The 17347-nt window shown below is 46.8% G+C and overlaps 1 protein-coding gene and 1 long non-coding RNA gene across 8 annotated transcripts in view; one reads left to right on the top strand and one right to left on the bottom strand.

The window, feature by feature from the left end:
- The window catches only part of ACSL4 (acyl-CoA synthetase long chain family member 4), a 71776-nt gene extending 59673 nt beyond the window's left edge, over positions 1 to 12103 (bottom strand). For 6 of the 7 annotated variants that reach the window (XM_019487806.2, XM_014607240.3, XM_019487808.2 and 3 more), the window contains exon 1: positions 12021 to 12102. The gene's annotated coding sequence lies outside the window, so the exon portion shown is untranslated. Of the gene's footprint in view, positions 1 to 12020 lie in introns of all 7 variants that reach the window. The other variant, XM_059732817.1, reaches the window with a different exon arrangement.
- Positions 12104 to 12143: 40 nt separating this feature from the next.
- The window catches only part of LOC109283245 (uncharacterized), a 35939-nt gene continuing 30735 nt past the window's right edge, over positions 12144 to 17347 (top strand). Inside the window, exon 1 of the long non-coding RNA XR_002090340.2 lies at positions 12144 to 12438. This is a non-coding gene — a long non-coding RNA (uncharacterized LOC109283245). The remainder of the gene's footprint in view (positions 12439 to 17347) is intronic.

Here is a 17347-nt window from a genome sequence, read left to right as displayed (position 1 = left end):
GCTATCCAAGGCTACTAGGTGTGGGTGCCAAGTATAGCTGGAATGGGGCCGCGATGGAGTGGAATTAGGCACAAACGCGTATTGGTTGAATTGAAAAGAACTTTACTTACAAACTGACATACAGGGACTTGCGTCGATGCACACAGTGTAGGCACAAGCAAAATCACGCCAATGTTTTCCGAGCATGCAGGGTGCGGGGTACGTCGGGACGGTCGTCGATAGGGAGCGGTTGATCAGGCCTCCAATTTTGCTCCAAGGTACACGAGGAACTCATTCCCAACGTACACGCGGAGTTCTCTGACTTGGGCGGAAACTACCCAAGCTTTTATACGGCTAGTGAGCCAATTGCTAGCCACCAGGTGTGAATAATTTACAATGAGTCAATCGGTAGCATGCATCCAAATGGTGCAACTGCTAGTTTTGGAGGGAGCTGATCACTGCATCAAGGCTTTTCCCGCCATAGCGAGGCATCCCTTGCACCGAGTACTCGCATCGTGCTAAGAATTCTGCTGTGTCGAGGCACTTTCAATTACTAAGTACTGACACTAGGGTCAACAGCACAGCTGGCATTTGGAACTTTCCAGTATGAGAAGAGTTATCACCTTTCATGAGCTGATCTGTCGTCACCAAGCCATTTGGTTTCTACTGAAGCAGCTGACAAACTTAATACATAGCTGTGGGTTCTGTTCTTGTACTTGACAGATGATTAAACAGAAAACATTCAAGGGGAGAGAGACTATAAAAACTAAGCTTTTGGACCAGTAAATGTTCAAGGGAACAACAGAGATCGTGGCGTTAGTCCTGTTCCTACTGAGGTACAGTAGCAAGAACGTTTTCAGGGAGATGCCCGAGGGTGTACTTGTACTCCGCTAAAACACTTGCATGCTTGTGCACCATATCCAACTTCCTTTTGTAGGGGGCTGCTTAAGGGAGGGATGAAGAGAAAACCCATCTAGGACTGAAGAATTTGTGACCAGAAGAATTCTCCTTAGTGCATACAAAATGAGAAAACTGCTTCTTAGTCATCAGGAAAGGACTATGTGGGCATGCGCTTGAACAGGGAATGGTTATTTCCCTAACCAAACTGGTTCTTAAAGGTGCACTGCCCACCCCAATTCTATTACCCACCCTTGGTTCCTACTAACTGGCAGTCCACATGTAGAATTTGTTGTTTCAGTAACAGGACTGAGCAGAAGTTGCATCAACCCTTAAGGCCCCTGAATGTTTTAAAGGGCACAGGAACAGGCACAGCTACTCAAAACTAACCCTATTCAAAACTAACCACATGGACATCAAAAGAATGTCAGTGGATATTAACTGGAAAAAAAAAAAAAAAGTGGTTAGCCAGTAGCCTTTCTCCTTAGAGTGCTTGATCGCACAGGATTGTTTGTTGGTGAATAGCAAGCAGTTTCTCTCCACACAAGGTAAGAGGAGGAAGGAATTTTACATCAAGTGATTGCAGGACACCTAGGGTCAGACCTGGAAAACTTTCACAAGAGTGATGGGATGTGAACAGATGGCCAGAGTTCTACAGAGCAGCACTACAGAGGTGAGATCAGATGAAGGAAGTGGCAGAGGATACATGAACTTATGACACTCGGTCACATGAGCCAACAGTCCTGCAGTCCTAATGAAGTGATATTAGGGGCCTAGAGTTTTCCAGGGAACCAAAAGCAGTATGCCAGACAACAATTCAAACCCTTTTTGCTGGGACTGGGTACTTTGTCTGCTTATAGTGTCAGAGCTATGGAAGCAAGTGAGTCAGAACACGGTAGGTTCAAGTGTGTTTTTGTCGATAGGCATTACACAAATTCAGTCTGGCAGAAGTCCATGGAGGAGCTCTAGCAACATACATTGCTTTTCCCCGATTTGCCTGTAGCAAAAGTGCAAAGTCTCAGATATATTGGAAGGCTTTGATTTTGACCTGAAAGGCTGAAGGATTGAAACTGCCTCAGCAACAGAAAAATATCCAGGCTCTGCTCCCACCCACCAACAGTAAAGGCTGGGCTGAGAAAGGGGACCAGTACAGCAAAATTTATTCAGGAGGACAGACACTCACGGTATGCTTAGAGTTGTGACAATTCTTCTAGTGGAGGTACAGATATTTTTAGGATACTGGATCTATGTCCTGTTGGACCTGGTGGATGCCCAGGGACCATGTGCCTTAAGTATTCTAGGACTAAAGACTCCAGATACTGGCTATGTGTCTCTTTACCTCGTATGCTGTTACAGTAGCTCAAAGAATGAGAAAGGTACAGGCATCATAATGACAGACACTTATCCAAAAAAGTCCAATTTCAGCACGTGAATACATCAAGAATAGGGACTATGTTGACAAGCACTTTAAACTCTGACACACAAATTCTTTTTCAAGGGGGAAGAGAAGGGAAACTTTAGAAGAAAAGGTCACATGACAAATCCTCAATCCATACCAACTGCTCACCTAGGATCATGCATGGAATTTGTATGGGGGCAAGGGCCACAGAAGTGTGGCTTATTTATAAAGATGTTAACTAAAGACATGATTATGTGCTACAAGCAAGTACACTACTTCACATTTTCTGTTTTTACCTTTGTGTTTCCTAGAACAGATAACATTTAATATACGAAGTGTTAAAATATTTCCACACTTAATCTAGCACCTACGTTATAATAGTGTCAAAATATTACTGGTAAAAGCATCTAACCTAGGAGAACTAGGGACTAGAGTTCCTTCTAACGTCAATCTCACTCAAACAGCAAAATGTCACAAAAAGTAGGAATTAGTGCAGCCAGACTGCAAGACAAGTAATTCTGCCAAATATAGTCTACTAGCAGGATGTCACAAAAACAGCTAATCATATCTACGCTACAACACATAAGCACAAAGGAGGAAACTAAAAAGACCATTAAGCACTTTCCTTGTTTTCACAATTAAAAGATGCCACTCTGCCCCTCCTTCTGCTTGTTTCTACAAAACAACCTTCAATAATGAACACACAAATGTGGCATTTTTTGCCATACTCTCAGTATCACTAGTTTAAATTCTGTTTTTATAATAAAAACAATTTGCTTTAAAACCAATCAATCAGTTAAGGTTCCCAAGTCTAAAACACGTTAAACTTTAAATCATACCAAGTTTTACTGTAAAAAGCACTGAAAAGTGTTGTGCTATTTTAAGTCTGTCCCTTATGATGTCAAATTGTTTCCAATTTAATAGACTTTCAGGAGTTCCAAATTAGTTTAATATTTACTGGTGTATATTAACATTCCCACTGCCGTAATGGTCTAATTCTTAAAAATAGAGCACTTATCAGGGCATGACTGAAAAGGCATCTTCCCACACTAGGAAAATCAATGAGCAAAAAAAAGTCACAAGGTAGAGCTGCATCACTACACTGTTTAAAATAATGGACACTGCTCAAGGACAAACAAACAACAAAAATGCAAAAAAAACCCAAAAAACCTATCTATCCCCACCAACTGCATCTTTGTACAGTGTATCACTTCTTTTGTTTTTGAACCTTCATATACTCTATTCACAGCTGATGAGCAAAGCCGCAAATTTCCGTTTTGCTAACAAAAAGAAGTTGATATGCTTTACAAAATACATAGTCAACTCTGCGACCAAGAAGATCAGTACAATTCTACTGAAGTCAATACAGCTACACAAATCTGAACTGCCTGAGATCCAGTCCTTTACATTTTCTTTGCTGAAAGCAATGGCAGCAGTGTAAAACAGCCCTGATCTCAGATATATTTTAGTGACCCACCAACAGTCAATTCAAGACAATTACGTTTTCTCACACAACAGGCAGGACTAAGTGGAATGCATTAATACATAAAGTGCAATTTCTCCAAAAAGAAGTGATGAATTATGAAGTACCTTCAACTCATATTGACTTAAGTGGAAGTTCAGGGCATTCATCTTTATGGAGCAACTTCTAAAGCAAGGAACTAGCATTTTATTTTGCAATGCCTTCAACTTGAATGCCTATTTTTACCAGTGCAAAATGCATGTAAAAAAGTGTTAGTCAAGCAGCATGGTATTGCTTTACTTCCACTACCCATAGCTATAGGCAACTGGCAGCAATACTGAAAATGGCAGCCAAAGAGGTGACTATAGAAACCATGAGACAACATTAAATCACATGCCCCAGCCCCAGGGACTTAGGTACCTTTTTATTAAATTAAATGGGAACTAGGTAACTAAATAGACTCCATCTGAGCCCAGAAGCCTCCCCCTAGTTCTTCTGAGATATTCATTCTTCTAATAATACCTTAAAATTTAAATTAAGGAATAAGTACAATTTCATTAGAAAACATTTATGATTAATATTAACCAGATATGACTCCTTGAGAGAATAATCACTCAACTAGTTTTAGTTTGTGTTTCCCCAAAAAGGTGTCTCAGGAATTCATTAATACATACAAAAATATCAGTGCTTTGGCTTCAAGTGGGCCAGAGGAGGGCATTTTCATTTTAAATTAAAAATCTAACACAAGGGTAGGAATGAGAGGAGGCATTCAAAAAAAAAAACCAAAAAAAAAAAACCACAACGGTTTTAGGATCCATCTCTCTAATTTGTTATACATCAGGCTTTGTGAAATCTCAAGCCACATAGTGTTAGTTTTCATTAGAAGGAGTATGAAATAAGATGGCAAATCCACCCTACAGAAGGACAATAGTATTATGGATCTTCTACAGTGTGTTGAAAAGCTTGTCTTTCCCCTAAAAAGTGAACAGCGGAATAACTACTAGCATCACTAAGCAAATGAAAACAACCATAGCCAAATTAGCAGCAAAAAAAAAAACAAACAACAAAACAAAACAAAAAACACCTCAGAGTTCAGTGATGTTCAATTCACAAGGCTTGCACTCAGTCCCAAAGTCTGAGAGAAAAAAAAGTAACAAATACTAATTAGATGTGACAAAATGTAGCAAATACAGAATTTATAGCCCACATGTGCAATTATAAGAGACTATATAGTTGTTCTTCAAATTTAAGTTCAGATCTTACTAGTTAAGCCACCATTTTCTAATGATGTGCAAGACTACTTATTTGCCCATCTTGCATATTCTAATATTATAAAAGGCCTAAGTATGTCCGTCTGTAACACTTTGGCTGCCAAGACAACTAATCAGAGAGCAAATAATCAGAGTGCCCTACACAGATAGGGACAGACAGCAGAGCACAGCCATGACAATAGAAACCAAGGAGCCATAGTGGCCCCCCCCCAGCCTCTCCTTCCCTGCTCCTCAGAGGCAGAGGGGGACGACAGAGACCAGAGAGCTGCTATAACAGAGGTGACAGAACTGGGGAGCGAGGCCATCAGTGTTGGCCTTGCCCCCCTGACCCCGTCTGCTCCTTGGAGCTGGAGGCTAGTGACCCCGCCCCCCCTCCAACAGCCAGCAGGTAGGAGGCCACTGGTGGCTGCACCCCGCCAGCACCACAAGTGCTGCCATGGTCATGGGTGCCAGCCGTAGCCGAAAGCAGCGGGGGCAGGTAGGAAGCAGTTCTGGCCCCAGCTGGAAGTGGTGGGGGGAGAACGACCCTGGCCCCAGCCCAAAGCAGCAGGCTGGGCTGGGCAAGAGAGAGAGAGAGAGAGAGAGAGAGAGAACCAACCTGCAGGCCCCAACCCGAAGCGGGGGCAGGGGGAGGAGGCAGGGAGCAACCCTGGCCCTGGCCCAAAGCAGCAGGGGGAGGGGGAAAAAGGGTCACAGACCTCCGTTTCTCCCCCCCCCCCCCCCCCCCCATCATTCTTTATGGGCAATTGGCTAGTTTCACTAGAACAGCTAAACCCAGAGGTATCAGAGGGACCAACTGGGCAAGACACTGCACAAAAACAAATGCAGATCCATCTGCCTCTGGAAAGCTTACAACATAATACTTAATATAATTCACTGGGATCACTTTGGACTATAAAAAGTGTTTCCTGTAGGGATAGCAGATAGATCATACATGCTTTTTCACCATCAAAAGACTTCAACAGAGAGTGAATTAGTGCCCTGAATTTTCTAATCCTCTTTCAAAGCATCCAATTCAAACTCAAATTTCCTGGTTTTCAGCGGTTTAAGATGCAAGGTACCCACTCACACAACCTTACCTCTGTCTCTCTGGATTTGCTAACAGTCTGTAGGAATTAATCTACCCGAACTCCAGCTGCATTCACCTAGTTAGGTGTAGGGATAGTGTATTTGTTGAAGCAGCTTGGCAGAGCTGTATTTATGACCCGAGGCAATTTGGCAGGAGCACACTTTCTTCCCAGCCTTACCAAAAGAAAGAAATGCACGTGTTTCTTTAAAACTCCAAGATGCTAGACCTCAGGGATGCACTGTGTAGGCTGTGTTGGTTTCAGGGTCTTCCGGTCATGTCAAGTAGTTAAGCAAGGGGCCAGCCTGAGGTTAGCAATGGGTAAGCAAAAGCAACGTTAGCATCACATGCTGCAGGGTAAAGGAGTTGAAATTAAGCAGAGATGTCTGAGAGCAGATTACATGTATTACAGCAAAGCAGATGAGGTACATCCTGTGTGATGAAAGCAGACAGAGAACATATATATTCTGGGCACAGATGTGTATCTCCTGGTCTTCAGGGGCATTTATACATGTGTGGCAGCGGGGGGGGAAAACCGGGATGGGACACCACTCTGTAATTACAGCTTGTTGGAGATGCCTCGCTGTATGTGTATAGGTGCCCCAGAAGTCTGACTTTTCCTGAACTAGACCTTATAGAAGGCCAAAAGATACCACTGAGCAGTCTTAAAAAAAAAAAAAAAAAAAATTTAGTAGAGAACTCCCGTTGAATATCTTAGTGCTATTTTCAAGAAGGTGAAAAGTACTATTTGTAGAAGATGGTGATCACTGAGACAGCTGTAGGTTTGCAGTCAAGATGGTGTGGTTAAATAAAGACGCTCTGTAATTCTTCAATGCTTCCCCCACCCTGCCCCCATACGCTATATTTTAGTGGAATAGGGGATTTTGGATGAGCATTGATATCTTTGGAGAACGTAGTTGCTATGAGGGCCTGTGGGAGAAGTCAGACATGATTTTTATCTCAAAATCTGGACTGATTTATTACATGGTCATCACAATTTTATGCAAGTGAGCCTCTCTCCTTTTCTTCATTACTCTACAACATGTGGGCCTCCTGCCAGCACTTCTAGGTTACTTTCCACTTCCCATCCTTACCTGCTACTGATATCCAAAATCCTAACAGGAGTTGGTCTCTGCTGTCTGGCACTCTCTACTGCAAACATGCATCAGAGGCAAGCAGCTCTGCCACAGGGTCACAAGCTTTACTAGCTTGAGCCATACATTAAACCTGACCCCACACACTCCTATTATATCTCCCAACAGCCTGGCTCCATCCTTTCTTTGACCCAGTCAGCCTCTGACTTTTGACACCCTAACCAGCTCTTCAGCATGCCAGCACCCCCATTTCTCTCCCTCCCACCTGACAAGCCTCTCATCACACACTGGGGAGGCAGGCACCTTAGCCTTTTTATATTTTGCTCCTCAGAAACTGAAGTTTGCTTACTTTCAGACTGCCTCCAATTCTTAACTGGAACAGAGGGCAAGGGGCCAAGATCACTTTAGGGCAGTGTTTCTCAGCCCATGGTACGCACACCCCTGGGAGTACGCAAGACATGGGTAGGGGGGTACATCGGTGCTGTGTTTTGAGTTTGGCTCACCCCTCCGCCCAGCAAGTTGGAGGCATCTTTGCCTGCTTAGGTCAGAAGTTCTGGCCGCCACCCCTCCCGGCATGTCTGGTGCATCAGGACTTTCACTCCCCAATGTCAGTATGCTGGGGGATAGGGAGGGAGGCCCTGTGCAGACTGCTTTGCCCCAGGCTGTGGTCTGCGAGGGAAAAAAAAAGTGGGACAGGAGCTAGCATGCCGGCAGTTTTGACCCTGCTGTGCCTTAACACATACAAGTGACATAGGTGCAGGGGGTGCAGCAAAACTCATCTCCTTGAAACCTGGCAGGCTTCATGCCCCAAGAAGGGACTACCATTCCTACAAGTTGCATCCAAATCAAGCCAGAAGTGACAAAGTTATAGGTGGTTTTGACCTTCCCCATTATATCCTATGGGCGAAATGTCAAAACAGCTTCACCATTTCAACAGAACAGAACAGTTGTTTCGAATAGAAACAAAATTCAAAACGAAATGCTGTTCCTTCAAAACACTGGTCGAAACAAAACGCTGCCATTTCACACAGCCCTTGTATAGAGTCCCATCTTGCACTCAGAGGCAAGGACCCCATGGAATCTGGCTCTTGAGAGGGAGCAAGGGAAAGGACTCATACTGCCTTACAGCAAGAGTTCTCTCTCTGCTCCCACCAGAAACACAAGCAAGGGGAACAGGGGACTGACAGCCACCCCCTCACCAACCCATCCACGCTGACATCACCTTCTCAGTAACTCACTTCTCTCATCACACCATCTTATCCCCACCTTTTGCCTTACATGTGCAACATTTCTCCCTAACACCCAATCCTATTCATCCCCACTCCCTGTAATCACATCTTTCCTTGATCTCTCATCTTTGCAAGGATCTGCCGATGTCAATTCTTTTCTTTTTTGAAAAGTCACACGCCTCCTGTACTCAGACAGCCTCTTGCCAGACTAAGAAAGCCTGGAACGGAAACAAATTCTATCATATGCACCTTTTACTCTCTCCAACCCCATAGTTTCTGCCAAGAGTCAAGAATCAAACAGATCCTGGCTATGCAATAGTTGCTGTATTGTCTCTTGAGCCACTGAGCTCACATAAGAACAGGGTAGAAAAGCTTGCAGCAAACAATCTGCACATGGACAACCCAATAGTAGGGGTGCACCAATAAAGATAGAGGCCAATACTGACAGCCGATCATTAACAGGCCATACTGGCCAATACTGATCCGATTGCCAATATGCAGCCCGGCAACTTGGAGAGTAGCATCAGGCTGGTAAGTCTGCCAGAAAGGGGGGGGAGGGGGGGGGCCAGGAAGGAGCAAATCAAGGCCCCCATGGTGAGGGAGGGAGGGAGGGAATGGGGCTGAGGGATATTGCCCAGCAGGGGCAAGGCAGGACAGGGCAGAGGATGGAGCCCCAACTCATCCAGGGGGTGCAAGGGGATGGGCAGCTCCTGCCACTGCATGCACCCATGGGGAGGCATGGAGGATGCGCCCCCCCCCCCCAGATCTGTGCACTGAGTAAGGGTGGGCTGCCGCTGTGAACTCAGGGCCGGGCTCTTCCCAGTTGGGGGGGTGGAAAATGAACGGACACTGGACTGGGGCTGTACTTGGGGTAGGCAGCAGCAGCACTGGGAGGGAGCGCTATGGAAAATTTTGGGGTGGCTGTAGCTGCCACCCACTCCAAGTACAGCCCTGGCCAACATCCCACCCCCACCAGAAAGAGCCTGGCACTGGCCCAGAGCATGCAGCAGCAGCCCACCCTTGCTCCACACACAGATTTGGGGGGGGGGGGGGGGCACACACCCCATGCCTCCCCCTGGGAGGACTGCAGTAGCAGGAGCTGCCCCCCTACCCCCGTTATCCCCGGATGAGCCACATCTTAGTCCCTCACCCCACCCATGCAGTGCCTACCACACTCCCTCCCTCATCGCTAGGATCTTGATCTGTACCCACCTCTTCCCTACCCACAGACTTACCAGCAAGACACTGCTCTCCAAGCTGCCAGGCTGCACTTCTGGCCGCATTCATTGGCCACATCAGCCAAAAAAGCCAATTGCTGATAATGTCAAATTTTCCTTTCATCGGTGCCAATACAATATGGACCGATATATCAGTGCACCTCTACCCAAATAGGTCTGGTTCACAAGGGTTTGACTGACTCCTATTCTGAAACAATTGGGGGGGGGGGGGGGGGGGGGGGCCACAGAAAAACTTTTGAATACTGCACTTCGCTATGCTCTCCCAAGCCGTCACAAATGCTAGTGTAAGTATAACACTGGACAATGTAAATGTTATGCTTCTAAGTTTTAATTGTTTAACAAGGGCCAGAGATTTACTGTGAATTCATGCAAAGACAGTTTCTAGAATCTGTCAACCCTTAGGAAAGCTACTGTTTTTAGGGGTGGGCTTTTCTTCAGGTATCTGTTGCTTAAAAGGCACCTCAGTACAACTGTGGACCTGAAGGACTAATAGCACTTGAGTAGTGTTAGTTTACATCCCTACTATAGACAAGGCTTATTAACAACCAGAGCCTAAAGCTTGACAGGCATTTTCCTTTTGGGCCAGCTAACCCAATTTAAAAAAATACCACCCTTGAGTTTTGGTTGCAGGTTTGTGGTTGGTATTCCAGTAGCAGGGGAAAAGAATCTTGCGTTATAAAACTTAAATTCACTGTAAAGTCAAGTGTAGTCCTAAATAAGTCATTCTCCTGGCTGTTCTAGAAAGCAGGATGACTGATAAGCGCTGGCAGGGAAAAGAATGTCTCACCAAAAAACGACGTTAGTTGGCTGATGTCACACCATCTAAAAATGAATCAGCCAAAATACCAAACTACAATGAAATATCATTACTGTAAATCTTGTGCCATTCTGGGAAGTAACCACTATTTCAGGCTACCCCGAGGAGATAAAAAAAAATCCTGAAGATAAGAGGTTACCAAAACAACCAACCACGCAATGGAAACTCATTTCAGCATTTTTTCCAGACTCTCTACAATTTCAGTAGTTAACTTTTAACAAATATTTATTGGGTGCGGGGGAAGGGGAGAAACGCTCAGTAAATTTCCTTCTTAACTACCAACAACTTGTCTAATAACAGACAAGTCTTGTCATTCTGAAGTTACTCGGTTAGTTGGCTCAAACCGAACTCTGCTAGCTGTTTCATTCAAGCACCGTGTTTGCTCAAATCCAAAACAAGTCTCTTGGATTTGAGTAAAAGGAATAAAATAAAAGGGCCTCATCTAGGATTCAGGTACTGGATCTGGGGCAGGCTGTGGCTCAGCTCTGGCTTTGGCTGAAGTGCTGGGCTGAAGTCAGAGCTAAGCCACTGCTAGCCACAGACCAGCACATCTCATTAATGGGGAAGGAGGCTCACAGCCAGGTGAGCACAGGGGAAACCACAGGCTGGTGGTGGGAGGGGAACCTGTAGCATGCCCCCCACCACCTGCCCCCTCCCTCCCTTACCTCCTGCCAGCCTGGACCCCCCCAGCCCAGGTGGGAGCTGCCACTGCTTCTACCTGGAAGGACTGGGGCTGGGGCCACTGCTGCCAACTGCCCCAGAGCTGGAGCAGAGGTACAGCAGACAGTAAAGGGCAGGCGGTGGGGGCAAGAACAGGCAGCAGGGCTCATGGGCCAGTGGGAAGAGGGGCAAGGGGGCAGGCTGCAGCAGCTGGTGCAGCAGGCATGGAGGGGGCAGGCACAGGCAGAGGAGGGGCAGGGGGAGCAAAGCACAAGGGTCTGGCCCTCCCCCCTCCCTCCTGCTGGCTTCCCCAGCACTGCTTTTGGGGGATGAGAAACTGAAGATGGCCTTTGACCAATTGGATCCTGTGCGTGGAAAATGGTAACAGGTTTAGTGTTTTCCACATACAGACTCTGGACAGCGAGCGTGGGGCCGCCTTGCATCCAGATGGGTCTCGAATTCAGGCCAGGACGGCACGAGCTGCTGTGGACCTCATTCAAAAAAGAAAAACGAACCACAAAACCCACCAGCCCGGGGTCCCCTCAAGAACAGGTGAACAAAAAACACCCCCCCGCGTCATAAATTCAAACGCTGAGAAGCAGCGCTTCCTCCCTGGCCGCAACCGCCGATTCACAGCCCCCGAGTGATTCTCACCGCGCAGCCGTGACGTCACGGCCGGGAGCTGACGCCAGGAGGAAGCGCCGGGCCCCACAGAGCCCCCGGGCTGCCCCAGGGCGGGGCGGGCTCCGATGACAGCACCGGGGACCCCCGCCCGGCCCAGCAGCAGGTGGGCTGGGGCCGCACCGCGTCTTCCCCGCTCGGTGCCGACAGCCCCCTCCCCGAGGCCCTCCGGGCCCCGACCTGGCTCGCCCCCTCCCTCGCCCGGCCACTCGCCCGCTCGCACTCACCCCGGCAGCTCTGGTCTCGGTCCGCCACGCCGGCCCCGGCAGCCGTTTAAGATGGCTGAGGGGGAGGGGCGGCCGCCCGCGTCCAATCCCCCGCGCGGCTGACGCCAGAGGAAGCGGGGGGGGGGCGGCGCCGCGAGGGGCTGAGGCGGGAGCGCGCGGCCTTGCAACCGCCCATCCTCCCTCCCCACCCCGCTCCGCCAACACCTTCGGCCGGAATGCAAGCCCGGAGGCTTGGGGATGCCCCCAAGTTTCACCTGCCCAGGGGCAAGGTGGGGAGGGAGCCTCCTATTTCCATAAAGTGGGCTTTAAGCGCCGACACCTGGGCGGGCCCTGAACCAGCCAGAAGAGCAGTGATCCCCGGGAGCGCTTAAGGACAAGTGCCTTCAGGGACCCAGACACATGGTGTTTCCCCTGCCAGGTAAGCCCTGTGGGGCTGGCACCCTGCCTTGCCAGTCGCAGGCCAGCCCGCTCTGCTCCCCTGATGGGAGACGCCTGCCAGGAGGCCTGCTCCGACCTCTGCGACCCAGTGACCTAAAATTGAAACTCAAAGGCCCATCCGTTTTTTGCCCAGAATGAGTAACGTGTCTCATCGGCAGCCCCCGCAAAAACAGCTTGCGTTACTTGCTTCTGGGAGCACTGACCTCTCTCTCTGATTCATCCCCAAATTTGCCAGATGTTCCTACAGTTCATCTGGACTGCTAACTGTGCCCCAGACAAATCAGTCTGATCATACTAGCTCATCAGGAAAGCATGTAGCTAGTAGCCCTTCCTCTTCTTGCCAAATACATGGAGAAAAAGAGAAGCCATTCTCCCCTTGTTCCCCTGCTCCTGTGGAGGGGAGGAAAAGCACACATCCACAGGGTCTAACACAGGATGTGAATCTACACTTCATTTGATCCTCTTAAGACTAGGATGAAGTAGCCAAAGCTATAAGCCTATGATATTGCTTTTTCTAAGGTTAAAATTGCTCATAGGAGAGGTCAAGCTATTACAGCAGTTGTGAAATATTCAAAAGTGACATTTTTTGGTTCCTCTTATTTGGGGTGTTACTAAACAACCCATCCTGAACGGACTCAGAGCTGAGGTATTGTGAGGTCAATGTGGTTTTTACTTTGCTTACAGGATGTGAAATCCAGGACTATATTGCTCTCAGAATTTGCTGCTTTATTGTCAAGTAGTAAGAGTCATCGGTAATGAAAGTGGCTGCCTTGCACAATACACCCCAGGGCACATTTTTTGCTAGCTTCAAAGTAACTTGACCTGCCTAGTATATATTTAGGAATGGTTAGGCATGAACTTAAACTTGATACGGTATTTTTAATAAATAAATGTATCATTTCCAATGTTTATGGAAAAAAAATTAAAGTAGTAAGTGCACTAGTCTGGAATCTGTTCTGACATTTTAATATGTCTGCAGCCTTAGGCTTCAAATTAACTGAGTTTGTGTTTATAAGAGAACAGATGACATCAGTAGGCAAGGAGGCACATGTTTAAACACCTACATCTTATTTTAAAAGTAATACTTTTAAACATGTTCTGGCAATTTAAGTTTTTAAAAGAGAAATCATCATCTTGAAATTTGCCTCAATAAGATAAATAGTTATAGATAATGTATCTGGCCCTCAAGTTTCCTGCTCACTTTTTCTGGTCTTATATAATCACATTTTTCATAAACATCTATGGAAGGAGGGGAACCCAACTAGGGAGAGCAGCAGGGTGTTTGTACAGGAAGGCTTTGGAAGGGTGAAAGGCTAGGTCACCCCTGCATAGGTTCAAATATGATTTCAGGAAAGGCTAATAGGAATTCTATTAGCATCCTAAATCACCCCCACCTAGTATATGCAAAAGTTTCCAACTTAAAATCAGGAAATCATTTTTTTTCTTTTTCTACTGAGGTCTTGTAGGTAACGTTACATACTTCTGTAAGAAATCCTTTATATTGGCTAATCATTCTGGCCTATATCCTCAAAGATATGTGTCCAGTTCCCCTAAGGCTGAAAACAGATGGCTCCTTTGTGCCACCACAAAAGTTTTACAGTGCTACAAAGCAAAAGCAAGCAGATCTCCACACCCTTTGTCATGCCAAACGCCCCAAATCTGTGACCACAAGAAAAGGTACTATTAATTTGTGCTGTTAGTTTGCAGTGGACATCTGTTTGCTTTATGGCAGGAGAGTGTAGGCAGCCTGGAGCTGGATTGGGCTTCTGAAGCCAAGTGCTTGCAGAAGTGACCCTGGGTCCCCCAGCGGGAGATTCCCCAAATTTGTGTATCGCGCTACTGTAGGGTGTGCTTCCATTTGAAGCTGAAGCCCTGGGAATAGTAAGGGCCTTACTCTGCAGGACAATGGTCAATGTCTGTGTTGCCCAATGAAGCAGATCAGCTATGCGAGGACACATTTCAGAGTGGAGTCCCAGTTTATTTTTCACTGTATTTCTTCAATGACAGAAGAATTTTATAAACACTCCTTTAGAAAAACTTGGAAGTTTATATTTATTCTCAGTTTAGTAACAACACTGCTACATGCTTCCATTATGGAAAAGTCTAAATATAAGCAACTCAATTCTGCCTCCTGTTACAGCGGCTTCTGGGAAATACCACCCATGTAAACACCACCCCCCAGTGCAGTCATTCTGGACCGACTCCTCTCTCGGACCCTGACTCAGAGGAGTGCCAGAGGAAGAAAGGAGAGAGGAATGCTGAAGCGTAGATGGAACAGCCCTGAAGCTTTTTATAATTTACGGATAGGTTCAGACAGGATCCAAAGTACCAGAAGATGCCAACTTCATATCCATTTAATTCCTATGTTCAGAAAAGGAATTGAGCAGTGTTACCACTTTTGATCTGAGCAGTTATTAACCAACTTTTGGAGTCTGGTGTGTGGTACTAAGGCTGTGCGAGGCTTAGGACCCTGCTTTGGATCCAGAGAAGCTTTGGACGTTTTGGCATCCAAAACAGCATGTCCAGATCGAAGCGCTGGCTTTGTTAAGCTTTCCGAAGAGGTTCAGAGCTTCCAAAGTGCTTCAGAAAAGCTTTGGAGCTGCTTCGGCAATCCGGCCATAGGGTATAATGGGGAATCAATGAAGTATCTTTAACTTTGTTATTTTCTGTCTGATTTGGATTAAATTTGCAGGGATGGTAGCCTCTGCTGACAGCGTGAAGCCTGCCAAGTTTCAAGAAGATCAGTGCAGGGGTTCGGGGGGAACTGCACCCCAAATTCTTGAAAGCAAAACTCAAGTCACATGTATGTGTTACAACACAGGGGGATGAAAACTGCAGGGTTGGTGGCCCCTGCTGAGGACACAAAGCCTGCCAAGTTTCAAGAACATCGGTGCAGGGGTTTGGGGGGGAACTGCACCTCAAGCTGCTGACAGGCAAAACTTGTGACACAGATGACCCCGTGTGTGTTAAGGCACAGCGGGCTGAAAACTGCAGGGTTGGTGGTCCCTGCACAGGCCACAAATCCTGCCAAGTTTCAAGGAAATAAGCGCAGGGGTTTGGGGGAAACTGCACCTCAAGCTGTGGACAAACCAAACTCGTGACATGGGTGACCCTGTGTGTGTTAAGGCGCAGCAGGCTGAAAGCTGCAGGGATGGTGGCCCCTGCTGTGGCCACAAAGCCTGCCATCTTTGGAGGAGATAGGTGCAGGGGGGTTCTGGGGCCCTGCACCTCTAGCTGCTGAGAGGCAAAACTCATGACATGGGTGCTTGTGCAGCTGTGTCTGTCTTTGTGTCCTCAGCAGGGGCCACCATCCCCCTTTGTTGTAACACATAGCCATGACATGAGTTTTGCTTTCAGGAATTTGGGGTACACTCCCCCTAAACCCCTGCACCAATCTTCTTGAAACGTGGTGGACTTTGTGATCTCAGCAGTGTCCATTACCCCTGCAGTTTTCACCCCCCTGTGGTGTAACACATGCACGTGACATGAGTTTTGCTTTCAAGAATCAGACAAAAAACAACAAAGTTATAGATATTTCATTGATTCCCCGTTATACCCTATGGCCGGATCTTCGAGGCAGCTCCAAAGCTTCGGAGCCGCTTCGGCCAGATTGAAGCAGGCATTGGGGGAGTCCCTGTTCCCCTGAGCGCTACCAGGAGTGACTAGAAATAACGGTCACAAGTTGGCAGAGGGTAGATTCAGACTAGACATCAGGAGGCGCTACTTCACAGTCAGGGCGGCTAGGATCTGGAACCAGCTTCCAAGAGAAATGGTGCTGGCTCGTACCCTGGCAGTCTTTAAGAGAAGGCTAGATGAACACCTTTCTGGAGTTGTTTGACCCCAGTGCTCTTTCCTGCCATGGCAGGGGGTCGGACTTGATGATCTGTCAAGGTCCCTTCCCACCCTACAAACTATGAAACTATGAAGCAGAAACCCGGTCCGGAGCTCTGGATCAGATCCCTGGCTTCCGAAGCCGAATCAAATAGCTGCCTACTCGCACAGGCCTAACGACTACTGTTTCTGTGACACAATCCTGTTTGTTTATGTTACCCTTCTGCCAAGGCCTGGTGGTAGAACAAAGGCTGGGTCCAAATTTGTGGAGTTTTGGCTCAAGTCCCTACTCAGAAACCTGGGAAAATATCACCTTTATTGTGGGTCCTAAAGGACAGCTTCCCCACTCTCAAGCTATTTAGACCGTAGCTATACCGACAATATATACATGTTTATTAAATGGAAAAAAGAAAATAACAAATCCTTATTAAATCTAACTCTCAGTACCTAAACTATTAAATACCCCCAAATACCAAACAACATCCCAAACAACAGAAGAAACCCCCAAATAACAAACAACCCCAAACAACAAGCCCTCTAGGTCTTTTTGTGTCGATTTCTTTTTGAGAACTTCTCCCATCAGGGAAGTTGCTATTTTCTCCAATAAAATGATGCAAGGAAAAAGTTGTCTCTCTCTGGCTTGCTGGGGAAGATCTGGACCCACTGGTTTCTGCTTGCTATTAGTGCTCCTGGGACTGGTGCTGAAGTTTACTAGCTAAGAGCAGGGGGACACTATCTCATGTCACTTCCTGGCTTGCCACCTCTCACTGCTAGGAGCTACCACCAAAGGCCAAGATTATTTATTTTTTAAGGAAAATGTTTCATGTCCCAGGTCAAATCAGCCAGATCAGTTCCAAATCCTTTGACTCATTCAAGAACTACATGTCAAGAACTACAAACAGCAAGTATCCTCCACCCCAAATGTTTCAGCCTAGGGTTTCAGATACTTCCCAATCTTTTGGCAGGCATCCTATGTATAGGCCTGGGGCTCGGATGCCCCTGAGTTTTGCTTGCCCTCAGCCGTATGGCTGAATCTCCCATTTCCATAAAGTTGGGAT

Source organism: Alligator mississippiensis, chromosome 8 (assembly GCF_030867095.1).
Source record: "Alligator mississippiensis isolate rAllMis1 chromosome 8, rAllMis1, whole genome shotgun sequence".
Lineage (NCBI taxonomy): Eukaryota > Metazoa > Chordata > Crocodylia > Alligatoridae > Alligator > Alligator mississippiensis.
Note: the sequence above shows the minus strand (reverse complement) of the source record. Positions and strands in the feature narration are given on the sequence as shown.